Consider the following 15,510-nt stretch of genomic DNA (forward strand, 5'->3'; position numbering starts at 1 on the left):
ACTCGCAATCAGAGTTAAATGGTACCACGAAGCTCACTTTAGATTCAATTAGTAGAACCAGGTTTTCCGCTTTAGGTTCAGTGCGCGTTCACGTGAAAGGGGCGTTTTTTGCGTCATTTTTCTCACCTTTACGATAGATCAAGCAGTCTATAGCTGTGTTCGAAATCGTTCCCTATACACTCGTTCCCTATTCCCTATATAGTGTACATGATATAGTGCACTATATAGGGAATAGGGAACGAGAATTCGGACACTACGCTGAACATTTCTAAACGTCATTTGCGTCAGTAAATGCGCCGGGTATTTGTGTGACGCAGACAGATGCGCCCACATCATGTAAACAAACCGGGCACTCACGAGGAAGGCTGGAGGTTGTATTGATGTTGAATGTTACATTTCCTTGTTCAAGTTTTTTTTAACTAATTTTGAATGTTACATTTTCTATGTTAAATCCCAATTTTTTTTTTTACATTTCTATACGAAAGCCGGAGACTCCATCATTAAATGTATTCGTTTTCGCGGTTATTCAGCTTCTTCTTCTCCTCCGGAAAATGACGACCGCATTGCATTGTGGTATACGGGAGTAACATGCAGGGTACATCGTATGTACCCTATTTTAAGTCCACTATATAGTGCCCTATATAGTGGACCACTGAGAATTCGAACACCCTACAAAATGGCGTGCACCCTATTTAGTGCACTACATCCATGATAGGGAACGATTTCGAACACAGCTTATATGAGTATAAGTGAAAAGATTCTGCATATTGTCTGTAAAATAACTATGCCAAATGCAGAATTGTTCGCCATTAATCCAAATAGAATGATGATGATATAAAAATGCATAAGCAACGTCCATCCTGCCTTATTCTATCATTTAGGGAATTCACTTTAAATACACCCTATTTAAGAAATGTATCGCATGTTTTCGACCGCTGAGAGGTAGCGGCTGTAGCGTTGTGGATTTGTATAAGACCCGAACGCCAGCGACCGGGGTTCAAATTCGCCGGTCTATCATCATGCATTTTACCCCCATAGATGTGGTGCCAGCACGGCCTTGAAAATATGGGTTCAAGTTCGAAATAAGCACAAAAATATAATTCCATAAGCTTTAGTGAATAAGTATTCCATATGCATGAGAATTAGGACTTTTTAAGCTTCACATAAATTCGCGTCACTTGGGCGTCGAACCCCCCGCGCAGAAATTCAAGACTGCCGCGCTACCTCCACTCTAGCACTCTGTCACAGAGACACAATGCGCAACAGTAATCATTGTCTACATAAGGTCCAAAAGGACGATCAAATAACGAACACCCTCTGATGAGAATCTGTATCTCTCATGTAGAACCCCAATTTCGTTGTTTGCACAATGACAATAAAGTCTGAAAACTGAATATCGTCAGACAATGCCAAGGGATCAGTTCTGTCCCGTAAAACCCTTGTCTCCGGAGAGACGCCTGTACGAGAAGTGCGCCGGGGTCCACGGGAACACCCACAAATGGTGACGCCATTGTCAGAGGAGGGGCTAGGAAGCTGCGCACGCCGATTTAAGTAGCCGATCTTCGGCTAGACTAAGCCGAAAAACTGCTCCCGACCAGGTTTGGTTGCGAGCATAAGTCACCATGGTGATACAGCGACGCTAAAAGAGATTGACTTTCGTGGTACAACTAACCCAGGCTTGGAGCTCAACATACCTCGCTAACCCTCTAAGCGAGCTTCGTGGTACGGGACTCTCTAAATCGACGCCACTTCGACCTGGGCGGGACTTTACGTCCTACGTCACTCGCTATGGGTGTGCGCGTAGCCGTCACTCGCGATGGGTGTGCATGTGAGAAAGGTTTTGGCTTTTAGTGTCTATGGGTTGGTAATAACGGTTCTGATGATTTTTCTGATGGAAAAGTGGTCTTTTATTTCCATAATCTTTGTTCAGTGAACGCATAAACCCGTTTGTTAGTTAGCAGTTAAACAAAATGCGATCTCTTTGTTTACAGTTACCAACGACCAACGTTTAAAGACCAACGTTTAAAGAAGATGATTGGGGGTTTGATTCCCTAGTGATGCAAGGTTTTTTCTTTCATTTTGGACTGCACACACATCGCGAGTGACGGATACTCGCACAATGTACACACATCACTGTCTTTACAATTTCTAGGCAACCGAAGTTAGAAGATTGTCAAGTGGTTAACTCTTGAACTAAGACCTGATGGGTTCGTGGTCAGAGAACAACTCATTGACGCGGGGATAAGGGGTTCGATTCCTTAATGAAGCAAGCTTTTTTCTTTCATATTGGACTGGATGTTTGTATGCCATTTTGCGTAACTTGTAGTTTATGATGAAGAAATGTTACTGGGGTTAAGGTTAGGGTAACGGTAAGGGTAAGACACAAAGTGTTTTTGCAACACAATATTTCTTACACTAACAAACAAACTTAAGATACCTAGAGAAATGCCTGAGTGCTCACAAAACATCAACAAGTCAGCAGTGATAATTTCTGATATACAGTACAAAAGCTGAAACTATTAGCCAGGAGTGGGAAAGATGCAGACGCAGACGTGGGAAGCAATAAGACACACCAACACACAGTTGCCTGTTGCAAAGTGGTTCAGAGTTTAATAGAAATAGTTAGGGTTAGCTGGTATGGCGTTATCTGGTATGGCAATAGTCTAATGTTAGCTTAGTTCGTGTTGTTTCGTCATGTCATTTGTAGAAATTAGGGATGGGCACGAGTAGTAAATTCCAAACTCGAGTGATCGAAGGAATTCCTCGAGGATCAATCGAGTACTCGTTAAATCGAATCTATTTTTAGAATGCAACGCATCTGCAGCAGGAATAGGCCTGATGATGAACGGCAATATTACCAACCAAACGTGTAGGCCTAATGCTTATTCTCCATCAAAACAGTCAGAGTTATCAGAGTATTCATTATTTATTTTTGCAAATGTTCAAAACACATTTCCCTTACAAAAATAAATATGCGTCTCACAATTTAAATCACGTCGAACCAAGGCCTGTAACAGTTTAAAAAAAACGAAACAAGTAGCCTAACCATTGCAAATAAATGCTTAAAGCTGCAAATAAAACGGCAGCAAATGGACTATGGAAATACTCAGCGTTGTGATCTTCTCTACACGCCCGGGATTACAGCTGCGTCTTGCGGCGGTGAAAATATAGCCGACACACTTTCACTTTCACCGTTGCTGCGGGTCTGCTTTCCCGAACTCACCGTTGTGTTTCAGGAGCATATGTTGCCGCATAGTACTTTCTGGTAGCTCGATTTCGCTTGGCATATTTTACATTTCACCTTATGATCTCCTATTTCTTTAAAGTATTTCAATTCTTCGCTGCGGTTTGCTTTAACCGCCATCTCTTAACTTTTTGAATTCTGGCGTGCCTGCACACGCCACGGAACGCGCCATGGAAATGGATGCATTTAATTTTCTTTGTGCCCACGTCATGCGTTAGTGGCGCCGACAGAAAATTGATACATTTGCTTCAGAAAACTTTGTTTGTGTGTGTATATGCAAACTCGAGTTTGCCTGTCCACCAACCGAGTTCATTTGTAACGAGTAGTACTCGAGTAATCGATTCCTCACGCCCATCCCTAGTAGAAATATAGCCTATCATCACAGACTGTAGGAATGTCACCCACCCTCCATCGCGTATGACACTGACGCTCGTAATCCTGTAGTGCAAGGGAGTGACGTAGGACGTAAAGTCCCGCCCAGGTCGAAGTGGCGTCGATTTAGAGAGTCCCTTCGTGGTACAGGGCCCCGGAGACTCCATCATTAAATGTATTCGTTTTCGCGGTTATTCAGCTTCTTCTTCTCCTCCGGAAAAACACGACCGCATTGCATTGTGGTATACGGGAGTAACATGTAGGGAACATCGTATGTACCCTATTTTAAGTCCACTATATAGTGCCCTATATAGTGGACCACTGAGAATTCGAACACCCTACAAAATGGCGTGCACCCTATTTAGTGCACTACATCCATGATAGGGAACGATTTCGAACACAGCTATTATTGTAACGACCGGTGTTCGCAACGGGTTCGTTCTCTTCCGGGTTCGTGCCGGGGATTCTGGGGGATGATGTTGTTGCTGTTATGGTTGCTGTTATTGTTGTTGTTCTGGGTCCGTTGCTAGTTGTTGGTGTTGTTGATGATCAGTGGGGTTAATGGGTTGGGATTGTTCATTGTTGTGTGTTGTTCTGTTGTGTGTCGTTGTTGCCACCATCACCGAGAATGACTTGTGTGTTAGTTAGGTGTGCTGTTCTATGTACGTGTTGGTGAGTTAATAAAGAGGGTGTTTCTGTAGTCGAGCGGTGTATGAGGCACAGAACCCCTATTTGACCAAAAGCCTGACTCCCTGAGGCCTGTTTCAGGTAGCTGGTTTTGAGGCAACCCCGAGTTTGTTCGCTCCGAGTTAATGGAAACTCTGGGTTTTCCGTTTCAGGTAGCAGGTTCAGCGCAACCGAGAGTTAGTTGCTGCGGCAACATACGCCGTGGGTCTAACCTGCTCGGGAGGTGGTTAGACCTACTCTGAGTTTGTTGTCTATAAGGCTGAAGGCAGCTCTCCGACAGAAGGAAGTGTTAGAAATGGCATGTCCTTTTCTACGAGAGCCTGCGGACGTAGAGGCTGCGATCCTCAGAGGGAATCTCCGTGAGGAACGATTAGTAAGACGCCGGCTGGATATACTTTATTTTCCTGATAATATTCTTCACGAGCGCTATCGTTTTTCAGCGCAATCTATCATTTATTTAGACCACCTTCTCAGCCCCCCCATGTTAACTCTCAAACGCAGCGGGGGCATGCTTTAAGTTTAAGTTGTTTTTTTTACGCAATTAACACATTTGCAGAATGATCCGCCCCGTGCATCCCACCCGCTCTGTACTACAGTCACTTTAACGTTGTGGCTTTCCAATGATCAGAGTAGCTGACTAACCACGGACCTATAACTGCTGCAAGTCAAGAAACGCATATTAAGAATGCAGGGCAGAAAATACCCTGGTACTGCTTTTAACCAGATGCTTCTTCTCTCCATGCACATGCTCAGCATAATCGTCTGCATTGTTCACTGGAGTAAAACCCTTTGAGTAAACTGTTCAACAAAATAACTTGTCCCACCACAGCCCGTGTTCTAATAAAGACAATCTACTTTTTATGAGGATTTCTTTATTTCCTGGAAGCACAAAACAAGTCATTCATATTGGGTATGTTTTTAGAGCAGGGAACAGTATCCCAGTTTGCACCTCACCCACCTTTAACTTATGTTCCAAAATGTGGATCTCCAAAGCATCCTTTTGCATCTTTTGCCTAAGGTGGTCCATTTCCAAGTCTGCTTTGTGTATTTGCTTCTCTAGATAGATTTTATATAAGTCTTTGACTGGAAGCTATAGGAATGCAAAAGATGTGATTGGATTTCACAGTGCCAAGTAGAGCGTTTCATTATAATTCCAGGGAGAATCTTACAGAGGTAATCTGTGATTTAGAAGTGGATGGCCTCTCATTGGATTCGATTTCATCCTGTTTGAGAGAAAGAAGATGTCAGTTTTAAATTGTACAACGCTATCATCAACTTTTAGAGGTTATTTTTAAAAGGTGTTAACCTCAATAGGCCTTTCCTCTTCCCTTTCGAATGCCGCAGACAATGTTTCTCCATCATCTACCTGTAATGACATTAACGGTTGTGTTCAGCAATTACCAAGACATTATTAATAATCTGTGGAAGGTGAAGAATTGTTACAATTGCATGGAGGTTGGTGAGGGCATCTGGTTCAAGTGGGGCGATGACGCCATCAGTAACTGGAAGAAGATGATTAGACAGTGAAATTATTACTTGAGCCAGAATATTGCCCCATCTAATTTGCAACGCGCTGGGTTGCGTGTACATATTTAATTATTTTGAATAACCAACCTCTTATAAAGGCACTTCTATCCGGGGGGGTGGGGGGGATCAGAGGAGCTCCCCCCAGGGATGCCCTCAGCCACAGGACACATACTCTGTTAGCTGAGGGCCATCTCCTCAGCCTCTGTGAGGGCTGCAGAGGTGGACCCCCTCCAGTCTGCCGGGGCTCTGCTTTTTTTCGATTTGCTAACATGGAGGAAAATGTTACCCTAATATTCAGTAAGCGCTATTTTGAAGACATATATATATATATATATATATATATACATACATATATATATATAATGCATTTTGCCTAGGAGTAGCCTTCTAATATATCTAAATCCTATTAAATATTGGCAGTGTTGGGGTGGCTGAGAAATGTACTACTTACATTTCCTGCTTAAATATAGGCCCATCACATGTTGAATATAGCTGTTTAGGTAGAGCAGGCAAAACAGCACACTTGATTTGATTTCAATTAAACATTAGTTTACCTGTTTGAACTATATTTTTGTACTTCATCTTCATTTGCTGCCAAGTCCTCTTGGGGCAACTCGGGTTGTTCCTGCGTAAATTGACACACACACACACACACACACACACACACACACACACACACACACACACACACACACAAATTACATATTGAATAAGTGGAAGATATTAAACTTTCCTCTTATTTTTATTTTATTTTACTAATTTATTTTACTCACGCATTGACTTGTTCAGCTATTTCCTGCCGAGCTCTCTCTCACGCTCTCGCTGCCGCGGGAGCAGTTACCCATTTGTTAAAATTAGAGCTGTCAGTTAAACGCGTTATTAACGACGTTAACGCAAACCAATTTTAACGGCGTTAAAAAAATAATCGCGCGATTAACGCAATTGTTTTATTAAAAAAAAATAATAATTTTTTTTTTTTTTTTTCTTTGGCTCAAAACAAAGAAGCAGTAGCCTGACTGCTATGTTCAAATGACATTTGTTCAAAGCAGTCGTTTAATTGCACTATAGGCTCTTTTTTTGTATCGTCCTGTTTTGATCAGTATATGTCAATGTTGTTATCAATAAAAAATCATTTGCACAAGGCAAGCCGATGCACTTCACCATGTTGATAAGAGAATTAAAATGAGAAGAATTATGGGACAAAAAAATCAAGGGATATTTAGCATAGAAAAAGAATTTGCGATTAATCGCGATTAATCGTGAGTTAACTATGACATTAATGCGATTAATCACGATAAAATATTTTAATCGCTTGACAGCTCTAGTTAAAATGGGTAACTGCTCGGCATACGCGTTCATTAGAATTTCCAATTCCGTGGGGGAAAAGTAAGTGGATCTACGCTTTTGGTCCATGTTTGATCATGTTATCAGAGATCCATTGATGATGGCTCTTCATAGTCAACAGGCTCGCCCTCAACCCAGAGTGAACGTACTCAGAGTTGATTAACCCAACGCTGATCACCTGTTCTGAAACCGAAAACCCAGAGTTGCTTTTCAACCCTGAACTCTGAGTCAACCAACTCAGAGCGCAGGATTAAACTCAGAGTATGTTAAACCAGCTACCTGAAACAGGCCTCAGTTCTTCCTGGTCGGCGCTACAATATAAATATTTAGAATGAATATAAATGAAAAGTTATGCGTATTCACACGGCAAGCCAGCTGTACCCAGGTGCGCAGGAAGGTATTTTGAGTGGGGGTGCTGCGGTACTGTCTATAATATAAGATACAGTATTTACATGGGGGGAAAATATGCTTATATGTACACAATATATAGGCTACGTGTTGCATATGGAAAATAAAAACTTGGACATAAACTTGAACACTCTCGGTCTCTCGCTCACTAGCGCTCGCTCACACACACAAAAAAATCGAATTGGCCTATATATCGGTTGCAAACTAACACTTTTTTTTCCACGACATCCGATCGCCGAATATGTCATTAACACAGAGTATTAAATACGTCTACGTTAAGTATTCTGACTTGTACTTGACTATAATAAATCACCAGGTATACGCAATGTCGGAGTTAATTTGAATGCTTTATTCCTCATGCTGTGCATGGTACAATCTTCAGGTTTCCGGTTCAATTGCATTTCATAATACAAGTCCTGCTTTTGGCAGTGCTAAACATTAATTTTTTAATTTCAGTTCCAAGCAGCTTAAATCCAGACAAATTGCCCCCAATTAATATTCCCTCTGACAGGGGAATATAAATTGGGGCAAATGGACTCGATTTAGGCTGCTAGGAACTGACGTGGGATGCTCGGAATCGGGTGGAAATAGGCGATTGCATGTATTTGTGATTGCGTGTATTTGTGACTGTGTGTGTGTGTGTGTGTGTGTGTGTGTGTGTGTGTGTGTGTGTGTGTGTGTGTGTGTGTGTGTGTGTGTGTGTGTGTGTGTGTGTGTGTGTGTGTGTATTCAGGACACCGGGAGAGAACCGCTTCTAAAACATTCCCCCAAAACCCACACACGATTTCCAACACGCAATCTAATCAGTTCTCTCCCCAAATTCCCCCCCACACACAGTTAATGAAAACACGTTCAAACGATGGTCTAACGTCCCTCCTTCTGGTAGCCATTGAGACCATCCCGTCACTGCAACTTCAGTCCGTGGGCACCGGCGTCCCGGATACACACACTCACAAAAAGAGTCACAAATACATGAAATCGCCTAATTTCCACCCGATTCCGAGCGTCCCACGTCGGTTCCAAGCAGCTTAAATCCAGACCAATTGCCCCAATTAATATTCCCTGGCAGAGAGCGCGCAACAGTCCACACTCACTAAACTAATACCACAAACATGACAATGCCTAGTACACAGATTCTGCACGGCGGCAGCAATAACCAAAAAATGAATAAAAATGCATGGTCTTATCTATTTGAAGACTCCAAATGTAGACTTCCGTTCCGGTGTGTTGTCGATAAACCTCTTCATCAGTGGCTGAATGTCCATCCGATCAAGAACATCACTGTGGACGTGCAGTAAAGTCAGGTGTGTCAGTCGTCTCTGGGTCATATTGTTCCGTAGCCACGTTTTGAGGCGGCGAAGAGTGGAGAACGACCGCTCAGAGGAGGTGGCGGAGACAGGGAGACACAGACAAAGTTCAATAAACTTCTCCACCTCTTTTAGTAGCTCCCTTGTTTGAGGATGCAGTGTTCCGATGAATCCAGCAACATCTTGAGCTGACTTGAGGCCTTTTGTCTTCGAGAGGTCACCGAGCAATGTGAGCTGCATATGTAGACGAGATTTGTTTAACTGATCCGGGAGCTGTGCAGCAGTGATCTCATTCAAATTTGAGTGTCTCCATTTGCGGCATCGATAACGGTTTGCTCTCTCATGGCAGCGACTTGCAGTCCTTCTTGGTCGAATCGGCGATCTAGCTCGGTAGTGACCAGATCCAAGGCCTCATAGAACTCACGCCGCCACTGCTGCTCTCCTACATCATTCACGATGGCCTCGGTCTCCGCTGTATCCCTTAAACGAGCAGGGGTTGTGTTGGTTCTTGAAGGAAGGGGCATTTTAAGCCTGTTTCTTTGAGCACAAGCGGTCACTTTCGAAGTTAATTCCTTGATGAATCCATCTTCTCTCAGTGCATGCATGTGTGGCGGAGCTCAGTGCAACAGTCAATATTAACGAGGGGAGGGGGAAATAACTAAAGAGGGACCGACAACGGCACCTGGGGAATTACACCCCAGGAAATATAGAACAAAGAAAGTTAAACTATGATATTACAGAAATAATAAGGACACAGGTTCAAGAACTAAAGAGGCAGAGACAATAACTATATTAACCGTTTCTTTTATTACAATAACTAAATAAAGAAAACAGGAGCAAAACCAAACCAAACTGCAAAACAGGGGTTAAGTAACCCAGCAAACCAAAGGTCAAACAATGAAACAGAAAAGGGAAAATAACACAAAAGCAAACTTAACCAAAGCAACCAAAACAAAATAACAAACGGAACCAAAACAAAACAAAACAGCTAACCAGAACAACTAAAACCATACAAAACAGCAGCAGGGGATCCTAAAAACAAGAGACACTAATTAATAAAAGTTCAAATGGGAACTCACAACTATTAGAAAGCGGGGACCCTACTCACCACCCTAGGAGGCAACCAACAGAGGCTGAATTCAGTCATCTTGGCCCTTTTATCTGCACCTGGGTGCAGGGGGAGGAGCTTAGATGGGGTTGCATTCGCAACCCCTACTGAGGTTCACCACAATCTACCCCCTGGGTTTTTAATCGTCGGCCCGACGATTTACATTTACTGCCATGGCCTAAACACCACACAGCCACTAAGCGCGGGCATCAGAGAGTTAGCAGCCCCAATAGCACTACTCCCAGCAACCTGAGGAAGATGGTGAAGGTTTGGGTGTCTGCCTGCGGTTGGACGGGTAGTTCTTCTCAGGGAGGCCTCACTGGTGCTTGGAATTTCAGTTGAATACGCTGGACCTTCGCTTGGCTGAGATGTAGCAACAGCACGAGTTTGGTTTGGTGAGAGGGTGCTGATGACAGGCCGCGCTGGTAGGTGGTTTCTTGGGACAGCCATGGGTTCAGAGGTCACTACAACCCAGTCGCTATCAAACGATGACTCATCTGCTGAGATGGATCCCATCTGTTCAGGGGGTTCACTGGGGGGACAATCCACAGCACAATCCACTTTGCCTTTTATGAGAGAACGATGAACATGCTTTACCTGCTGGGGGTTATGCACCGGAGCCACAGTATACACAGACCCTCCCATGCCAGGGGCCTTCAGTACTTTATACACTGTTGAGCTCCAGATGTCTTGAATTTTGTGACGGCCCCTTACACTGGTGTCTTTGAGGAAGACCAGCTGACCTTCTTGCAGTGGGACATCACGAACATGCCTGTCATAGTGTTCCTTCCGCCGGGCAGCTGCAGCTTCCAGATGCCTGGTTGTACTCTCAAAAGCATGACGTAGCCGTGTCTGGTGTTCCACGATCCAATCATGGGGGTGGCCAGGTACAGGTTCAGGTACTCTGCCCAACAGAAAATCAACAGGTAATTGTGGGTCTTGGCCAAACATCAGGAAAAACGGAGACTCACCAGTCGACTGATGTGCTGTTGTATTGTATGCAAAGGTCACTTGGGGCAGGTAGCTGGACCAGTCTCTCTTTTTGGTGATGGGCAGAGTGCGGAGAAGGTTGTGTAAGGTGCGGTTGAACCTCTCACATTGACCATTTCCAGCTGGATGGTAGGGTGTGGTGCGGCTCTTCTCAATGCCGTACATCTGGCAGAGCTGCTGGATGAGGTTGCTTTCAAAGTTCCTGCCCTGGTCAGAGTGGAGGCGACCAGGCACACCGAACCTGCAGAACCACTCATTAACCAATACTCTGGCCACTGTGGATGCTCGCTGGTCATGAGTTGGGATGGCTTGTGTATACTTCGAAAAGACATCGGTCATGACCAGGATGTTCTCTGCCCCATTCTTCGAAGGCTCCAGGATGGTGAAATCGATGGCCAGGATCTGATTTGGACGTGAAGCTAGCAAGTGACCCATATAAGCACAGGCAGTAGGTTGAGTGTGTTTGGATACCTGGCAGCGTTCACATTCCCGACACCATTGCTTGATGTCGTGGTGCATCCCCGGCCAATAGCACCGCAGACGGACCAGCTCTGTTGTTCGCTCAACACCTTGGTGCCCATGTTCATTGTGCAACTGCTGAAGTACCTGTGTCTTGAGCGATGTAGGGAGTACTAACTGGAGCACTTCATCTCCTCTAGGGATGGTGACACGGCGATAGAGCACCCCTCCTTGCTCCACCAGCCGGTCCCACTGTTTGATCAGCACCAGGACTTCTTTGGAGGCCTGCCGTCGCTCAGCTGCATCCGGGGCCCTCTTTCTGGTCCAAAACGTCAGGAACTCTCGGATTACTGGATCAGCTTCCTGTAAGCCATGCAAGTCAGGGGGGGAGTAGCAAGGGAAAGCTGAAACAGAAGCCTGGGTCACTCGATTCTCAACCTGTTGTAGCAATTCCGGGACTGATGTGCCTGAAGCTACATACTCCGATGCTTGAATGCTTGGTGGATGTTGCCTGGAAAGTGCATCTGCATTCTTGTTGCTTTTACCGGGCCTGTATTTGATGGAAAAGTCAAAGGAAGCCAACTGTGCAGCCCAACGGTGCTCGGTAGCACCAAGCTTGGCTGTGGACAGGTGGCTGAGGGGATTATTGTCTGTATACACCACACACTTCTGTCCCAATAGATAGTCCCGGAATTTTTCAGTCATAGCCCATTTAAGGGCGAGAAATTCCAATTTCATGGAGCTGTAGTTTGTCATGTTGCGTTCTGTTGGCTTAAGACCACGGCTTGCGTAGGCAATAGGTCTGACCTTTCCCTGCTGTTCTTGGGACAGTACAGCACCCAGTCCGTTGTAGCTGGCATCAACCTCTAAGATGAAGGGTGATGAAAAGTTAGCATAGGCCAGGACTGGAGTTGACACCAACCTTTTCTTCAGCCCCTCGAAGCTTTGCTCACACTCCTCTGTCCATGCAGCATGAAGGCTTCTACCTAATGGTTTCCGGGCTTTGGTACCAGTGAGTTGAGCTACTAGGCGATGTAAAGGGGCTGCCAGCTTTGCAAACCCCTCCACAAAACGTCTGTAGTAGCTGGCAAATCCTAGAAAAGAGCGCAGCTCTGACACATGGTTAGGTCTTGGCCACCCTGCAACAGCCTCGATTTTGCCAGGATCAGTGGCTACACCTTCTCTAGAAATGATGTGACCTAGGTAGTTCACCTCTCGTCTGAAGAAGGAGCACTTCTCCAACTTGGCTTTCAGTCCTTCTTGCTGTAGGCGACCCAACACGGCATCCATGCGTTGAATATGTTCTGTCACAGTGGCAGAAAAAACAACAACATCATCCAAATACAACAACAATGACTGACCATGTTGGTCCCCAAAGATCCTCTCCATCAATCTTTGGAAAGTGCTTGGGGCGTTGCACAAACCAAAAGGCATCCGGTTCCACTCAAACAACCCAAAAGGGGTACAGAATGCCGTCTTTGCCTTGTCCCTCTCTGTGCCAGGTCCAATGTGGAGAACCAGTGGGCCCCTGATAATGCATCAAGGGATTCTTCAATACGGGGCAAGGGGAACGCATCCTTGCGAGTCTTGCTGTTCAAAAGCCGGTAGTCCACACACAACCGAAGGCTGCCGTCTTTCTTTTTCACCAGCACAATGGGAGAGGCAAAGGGGCTGCTACTTTCTCTGATGACCTGTGCATCCAGAAGTTGGCGAATGTGGGCTTTTGCCGACTCATACTCTGAAGGTGGGATACGCCGATATCGCTGGCGCACTGGCACGTCATCTAGTAGTGGAACATCGTGAGAAATTAGGTTAGTACAACCTAAATCTCCCTCATAGGCTGAAAAGATACCACTGTATTTCTGCAGTAGCAGCCTAACTTGACACTGCTCGTCCTGAGTGAGTGCTGTTAAATCAACTGCAGCGACCTTATCCTGCACTGAACTGGTAGTCTGTGAAGAGACTGTAACTTCTACCCCCTCCTCCACAAGGTTATCAGGTGAGTTGGCAAAGTGAGCTTCACTAACAGTACCTAGAATGGTATTGGGGTATAGTACAACACCCTGGGTCCCCACATTGACAATGGGAATATATACAGTACCTTTACCCATGTGAACCAGGGCAGGAGAAGCTAATAGCCCTGCAGGCAAGCCACTGCTGCTGGGCTCAAACAAAATCTGATCGGCCAAATGTTGGGGACCTGTGGCTGCCACCATTTTCATAGTACCCCCTGGGACTCTGCAAACCCTTCCCCTTTTTACCCTTACACAACCTGAACGTTCAGGAGGGGCTTTCGTTTGGACCCAATGACACTGCTGAAGAGCCTGCTGAATGGGTGTGGGGGCCTGTAACACAGAAGGCAGGCCCATGTTGCACAAACAACTCCCCGTAACATTCTTTGATGATGTTCATTCCCAGTACACCAGGGACTAAGGCTACACTATGTGGAGTGTTTCTGACAACCAACACCCCCCGTCTTTTAACAGTTTTTCCACAAAGCTGTACGTCTAATTCTAGATAACCCACATATGGAATTGCTAACCCATTTGCAGCACTTAATCTGAGCCAATTACAAGACTGGAGTTTTTCTAGGCCCCAGGGCTCAAAATGCTGCAGGGCTCAAAATGCTGCCAAAAGAAACTCTCGGTTATCGTTGACACCATTGATCCGGTGTCCACTAAGCAAGGAACCTGCACCCCTCCCATAAGTACAGCAATATTTGGACATGCAGAAACCAATCTTTCATGACTAGCAGCAACATTGGAGCCAGATGAGCCCCCACCTGAACTTTAGCTCAATGGTTCAGGGGGTGGAAGTTTCCCTGATTTCTGGGGCGGGACATGGCAGCAGGAGCTTGCTGGGGCTGTATAGCTGCATAATCCTCTCTACACTCCCTAGCAAAGTGACCTGGTTTTTGACATCTCATACAGATCACCGTTCTCTTACCATGCCCTGACTGAGTTCTAGGGCCTTCCTTAAGGGCTGTAAGGCCCTTCGTGAGGTGGATCAGTTGCTCTTGCTGGTTACGGAGGATTTCCTTCAGTTCACTCAACTCAGAACTGAAGGACGAGTTACCTGCCCCCTGGTGCTTAGACTGATTACCTTGTACAGTTTGCTGGTAACCAAATGCACTTGGAACAGAATAGCTTCTGCCCCTTGCACCCCCAGGCATCCCTTCTTGTTCCCATCTAATAGCCTCAGCATGGACCTCTATCAAGGTGGCGGTAGGGTGGCCCCGGACAAACTGCTTTAGTTCTCTGCGAAGGGAACAATCAAACACATGTTCAACAAATTGATCTCTCAACAACACCTCCATATTTAGTGAACCATGAGGGGATTTTTGTACCACCTTCTCCATCAAACACATTAATGCATGCGAGAACTCTTGTAACGTTTCATCATCTTGTTGCTTCTTGGAAAAGAAGTCTTCCTGCAGGGACACATATGATTTTGTACACCCGTCTTTCTATCAGTGTGTCTTAACCCCTTCTCTAGGGCTTTGCAGCAGGTGAAGCAAAGAACGGCGTCTTTCTCACTAATATAATGCAACCATTTCCACTTGCCAAACCAGCTTTTCTGAAATGACCGCTCGAAGGTCTCGGTTCCTATTCTCCTCCCAGGAAAGTGTATGTCTGGACGACACGGCTCCTCAAATCCATTGACGCTAGCTGTAGCAGATGGCTGCGGCTCCTTGTCAGTGTTGGCTCGCTCGTGTTTGTCAGTAGCATTGTTAGCCGCTGAAACGTTTGCTGCTTTCTCTTCAGTGTGGTGGTCGTTGACTGAGGGCAAAGTAGATGAAGGTGCTGCACCATCTCCATCTTCTAAAACTAGCTCGTTTTTTGTCCTCGGTATTTTCACGTTCTTCTTTATTCTTTAACAACTTCCGCAAACCCGCGAACCCCATATAGCAAGATCTCCATGCATGCCTGTTATAGCTAAAAACTAGCAAACACATTTTTCCCACGTCTATTTTCGTCCCCAAAGCCTAATTATTTGTTATATCGTTTTAATATATATATATTTAATGTATAAAAACAATTTTTTTTTTTTTTTTCCTGCAGCTA

General features: G+C 45.1%; 1 long non-coding RNA gene across 1 annotated transcript; it reads right to left on the bottom strand.

Annotated features, from left to right (window-relative positions):
- Window positions 1-5,674: 5,674 nt before the first annotated feature.
- On the bottom strand, window positions 5,675-6,684 carry LOC132455134 (uncharacterized). The gene is made up of 3 exons (XR_009525091.1): window positions 6,604-6,684; window positions 6,385-6,455; window positions 5,675-6,094 (listed from the first exon to the last, which is right to left on the bottom strand). It is a non-coding gene; the product is annotated as an uncharacterized LOC132455134 (long non-coding RNA).
- Window positions 6,685-15,510: the final 8,826 nt, after the last annotated feature.

Source organism: Gadus macrocephalus, chromosome 4, assembly GCF_031168955.1.
Source record: "Gadus macrocephalus chromosome 4, ASM3116895v1".
In the NCBI taxonomy this organism is placed as follows: domain Eukaryota; kingdom Metazoa; phylum Chordata; class Actinopteri; order Gadiformes; family Gadidae; genus Gadus; species Gadus macrocephalus.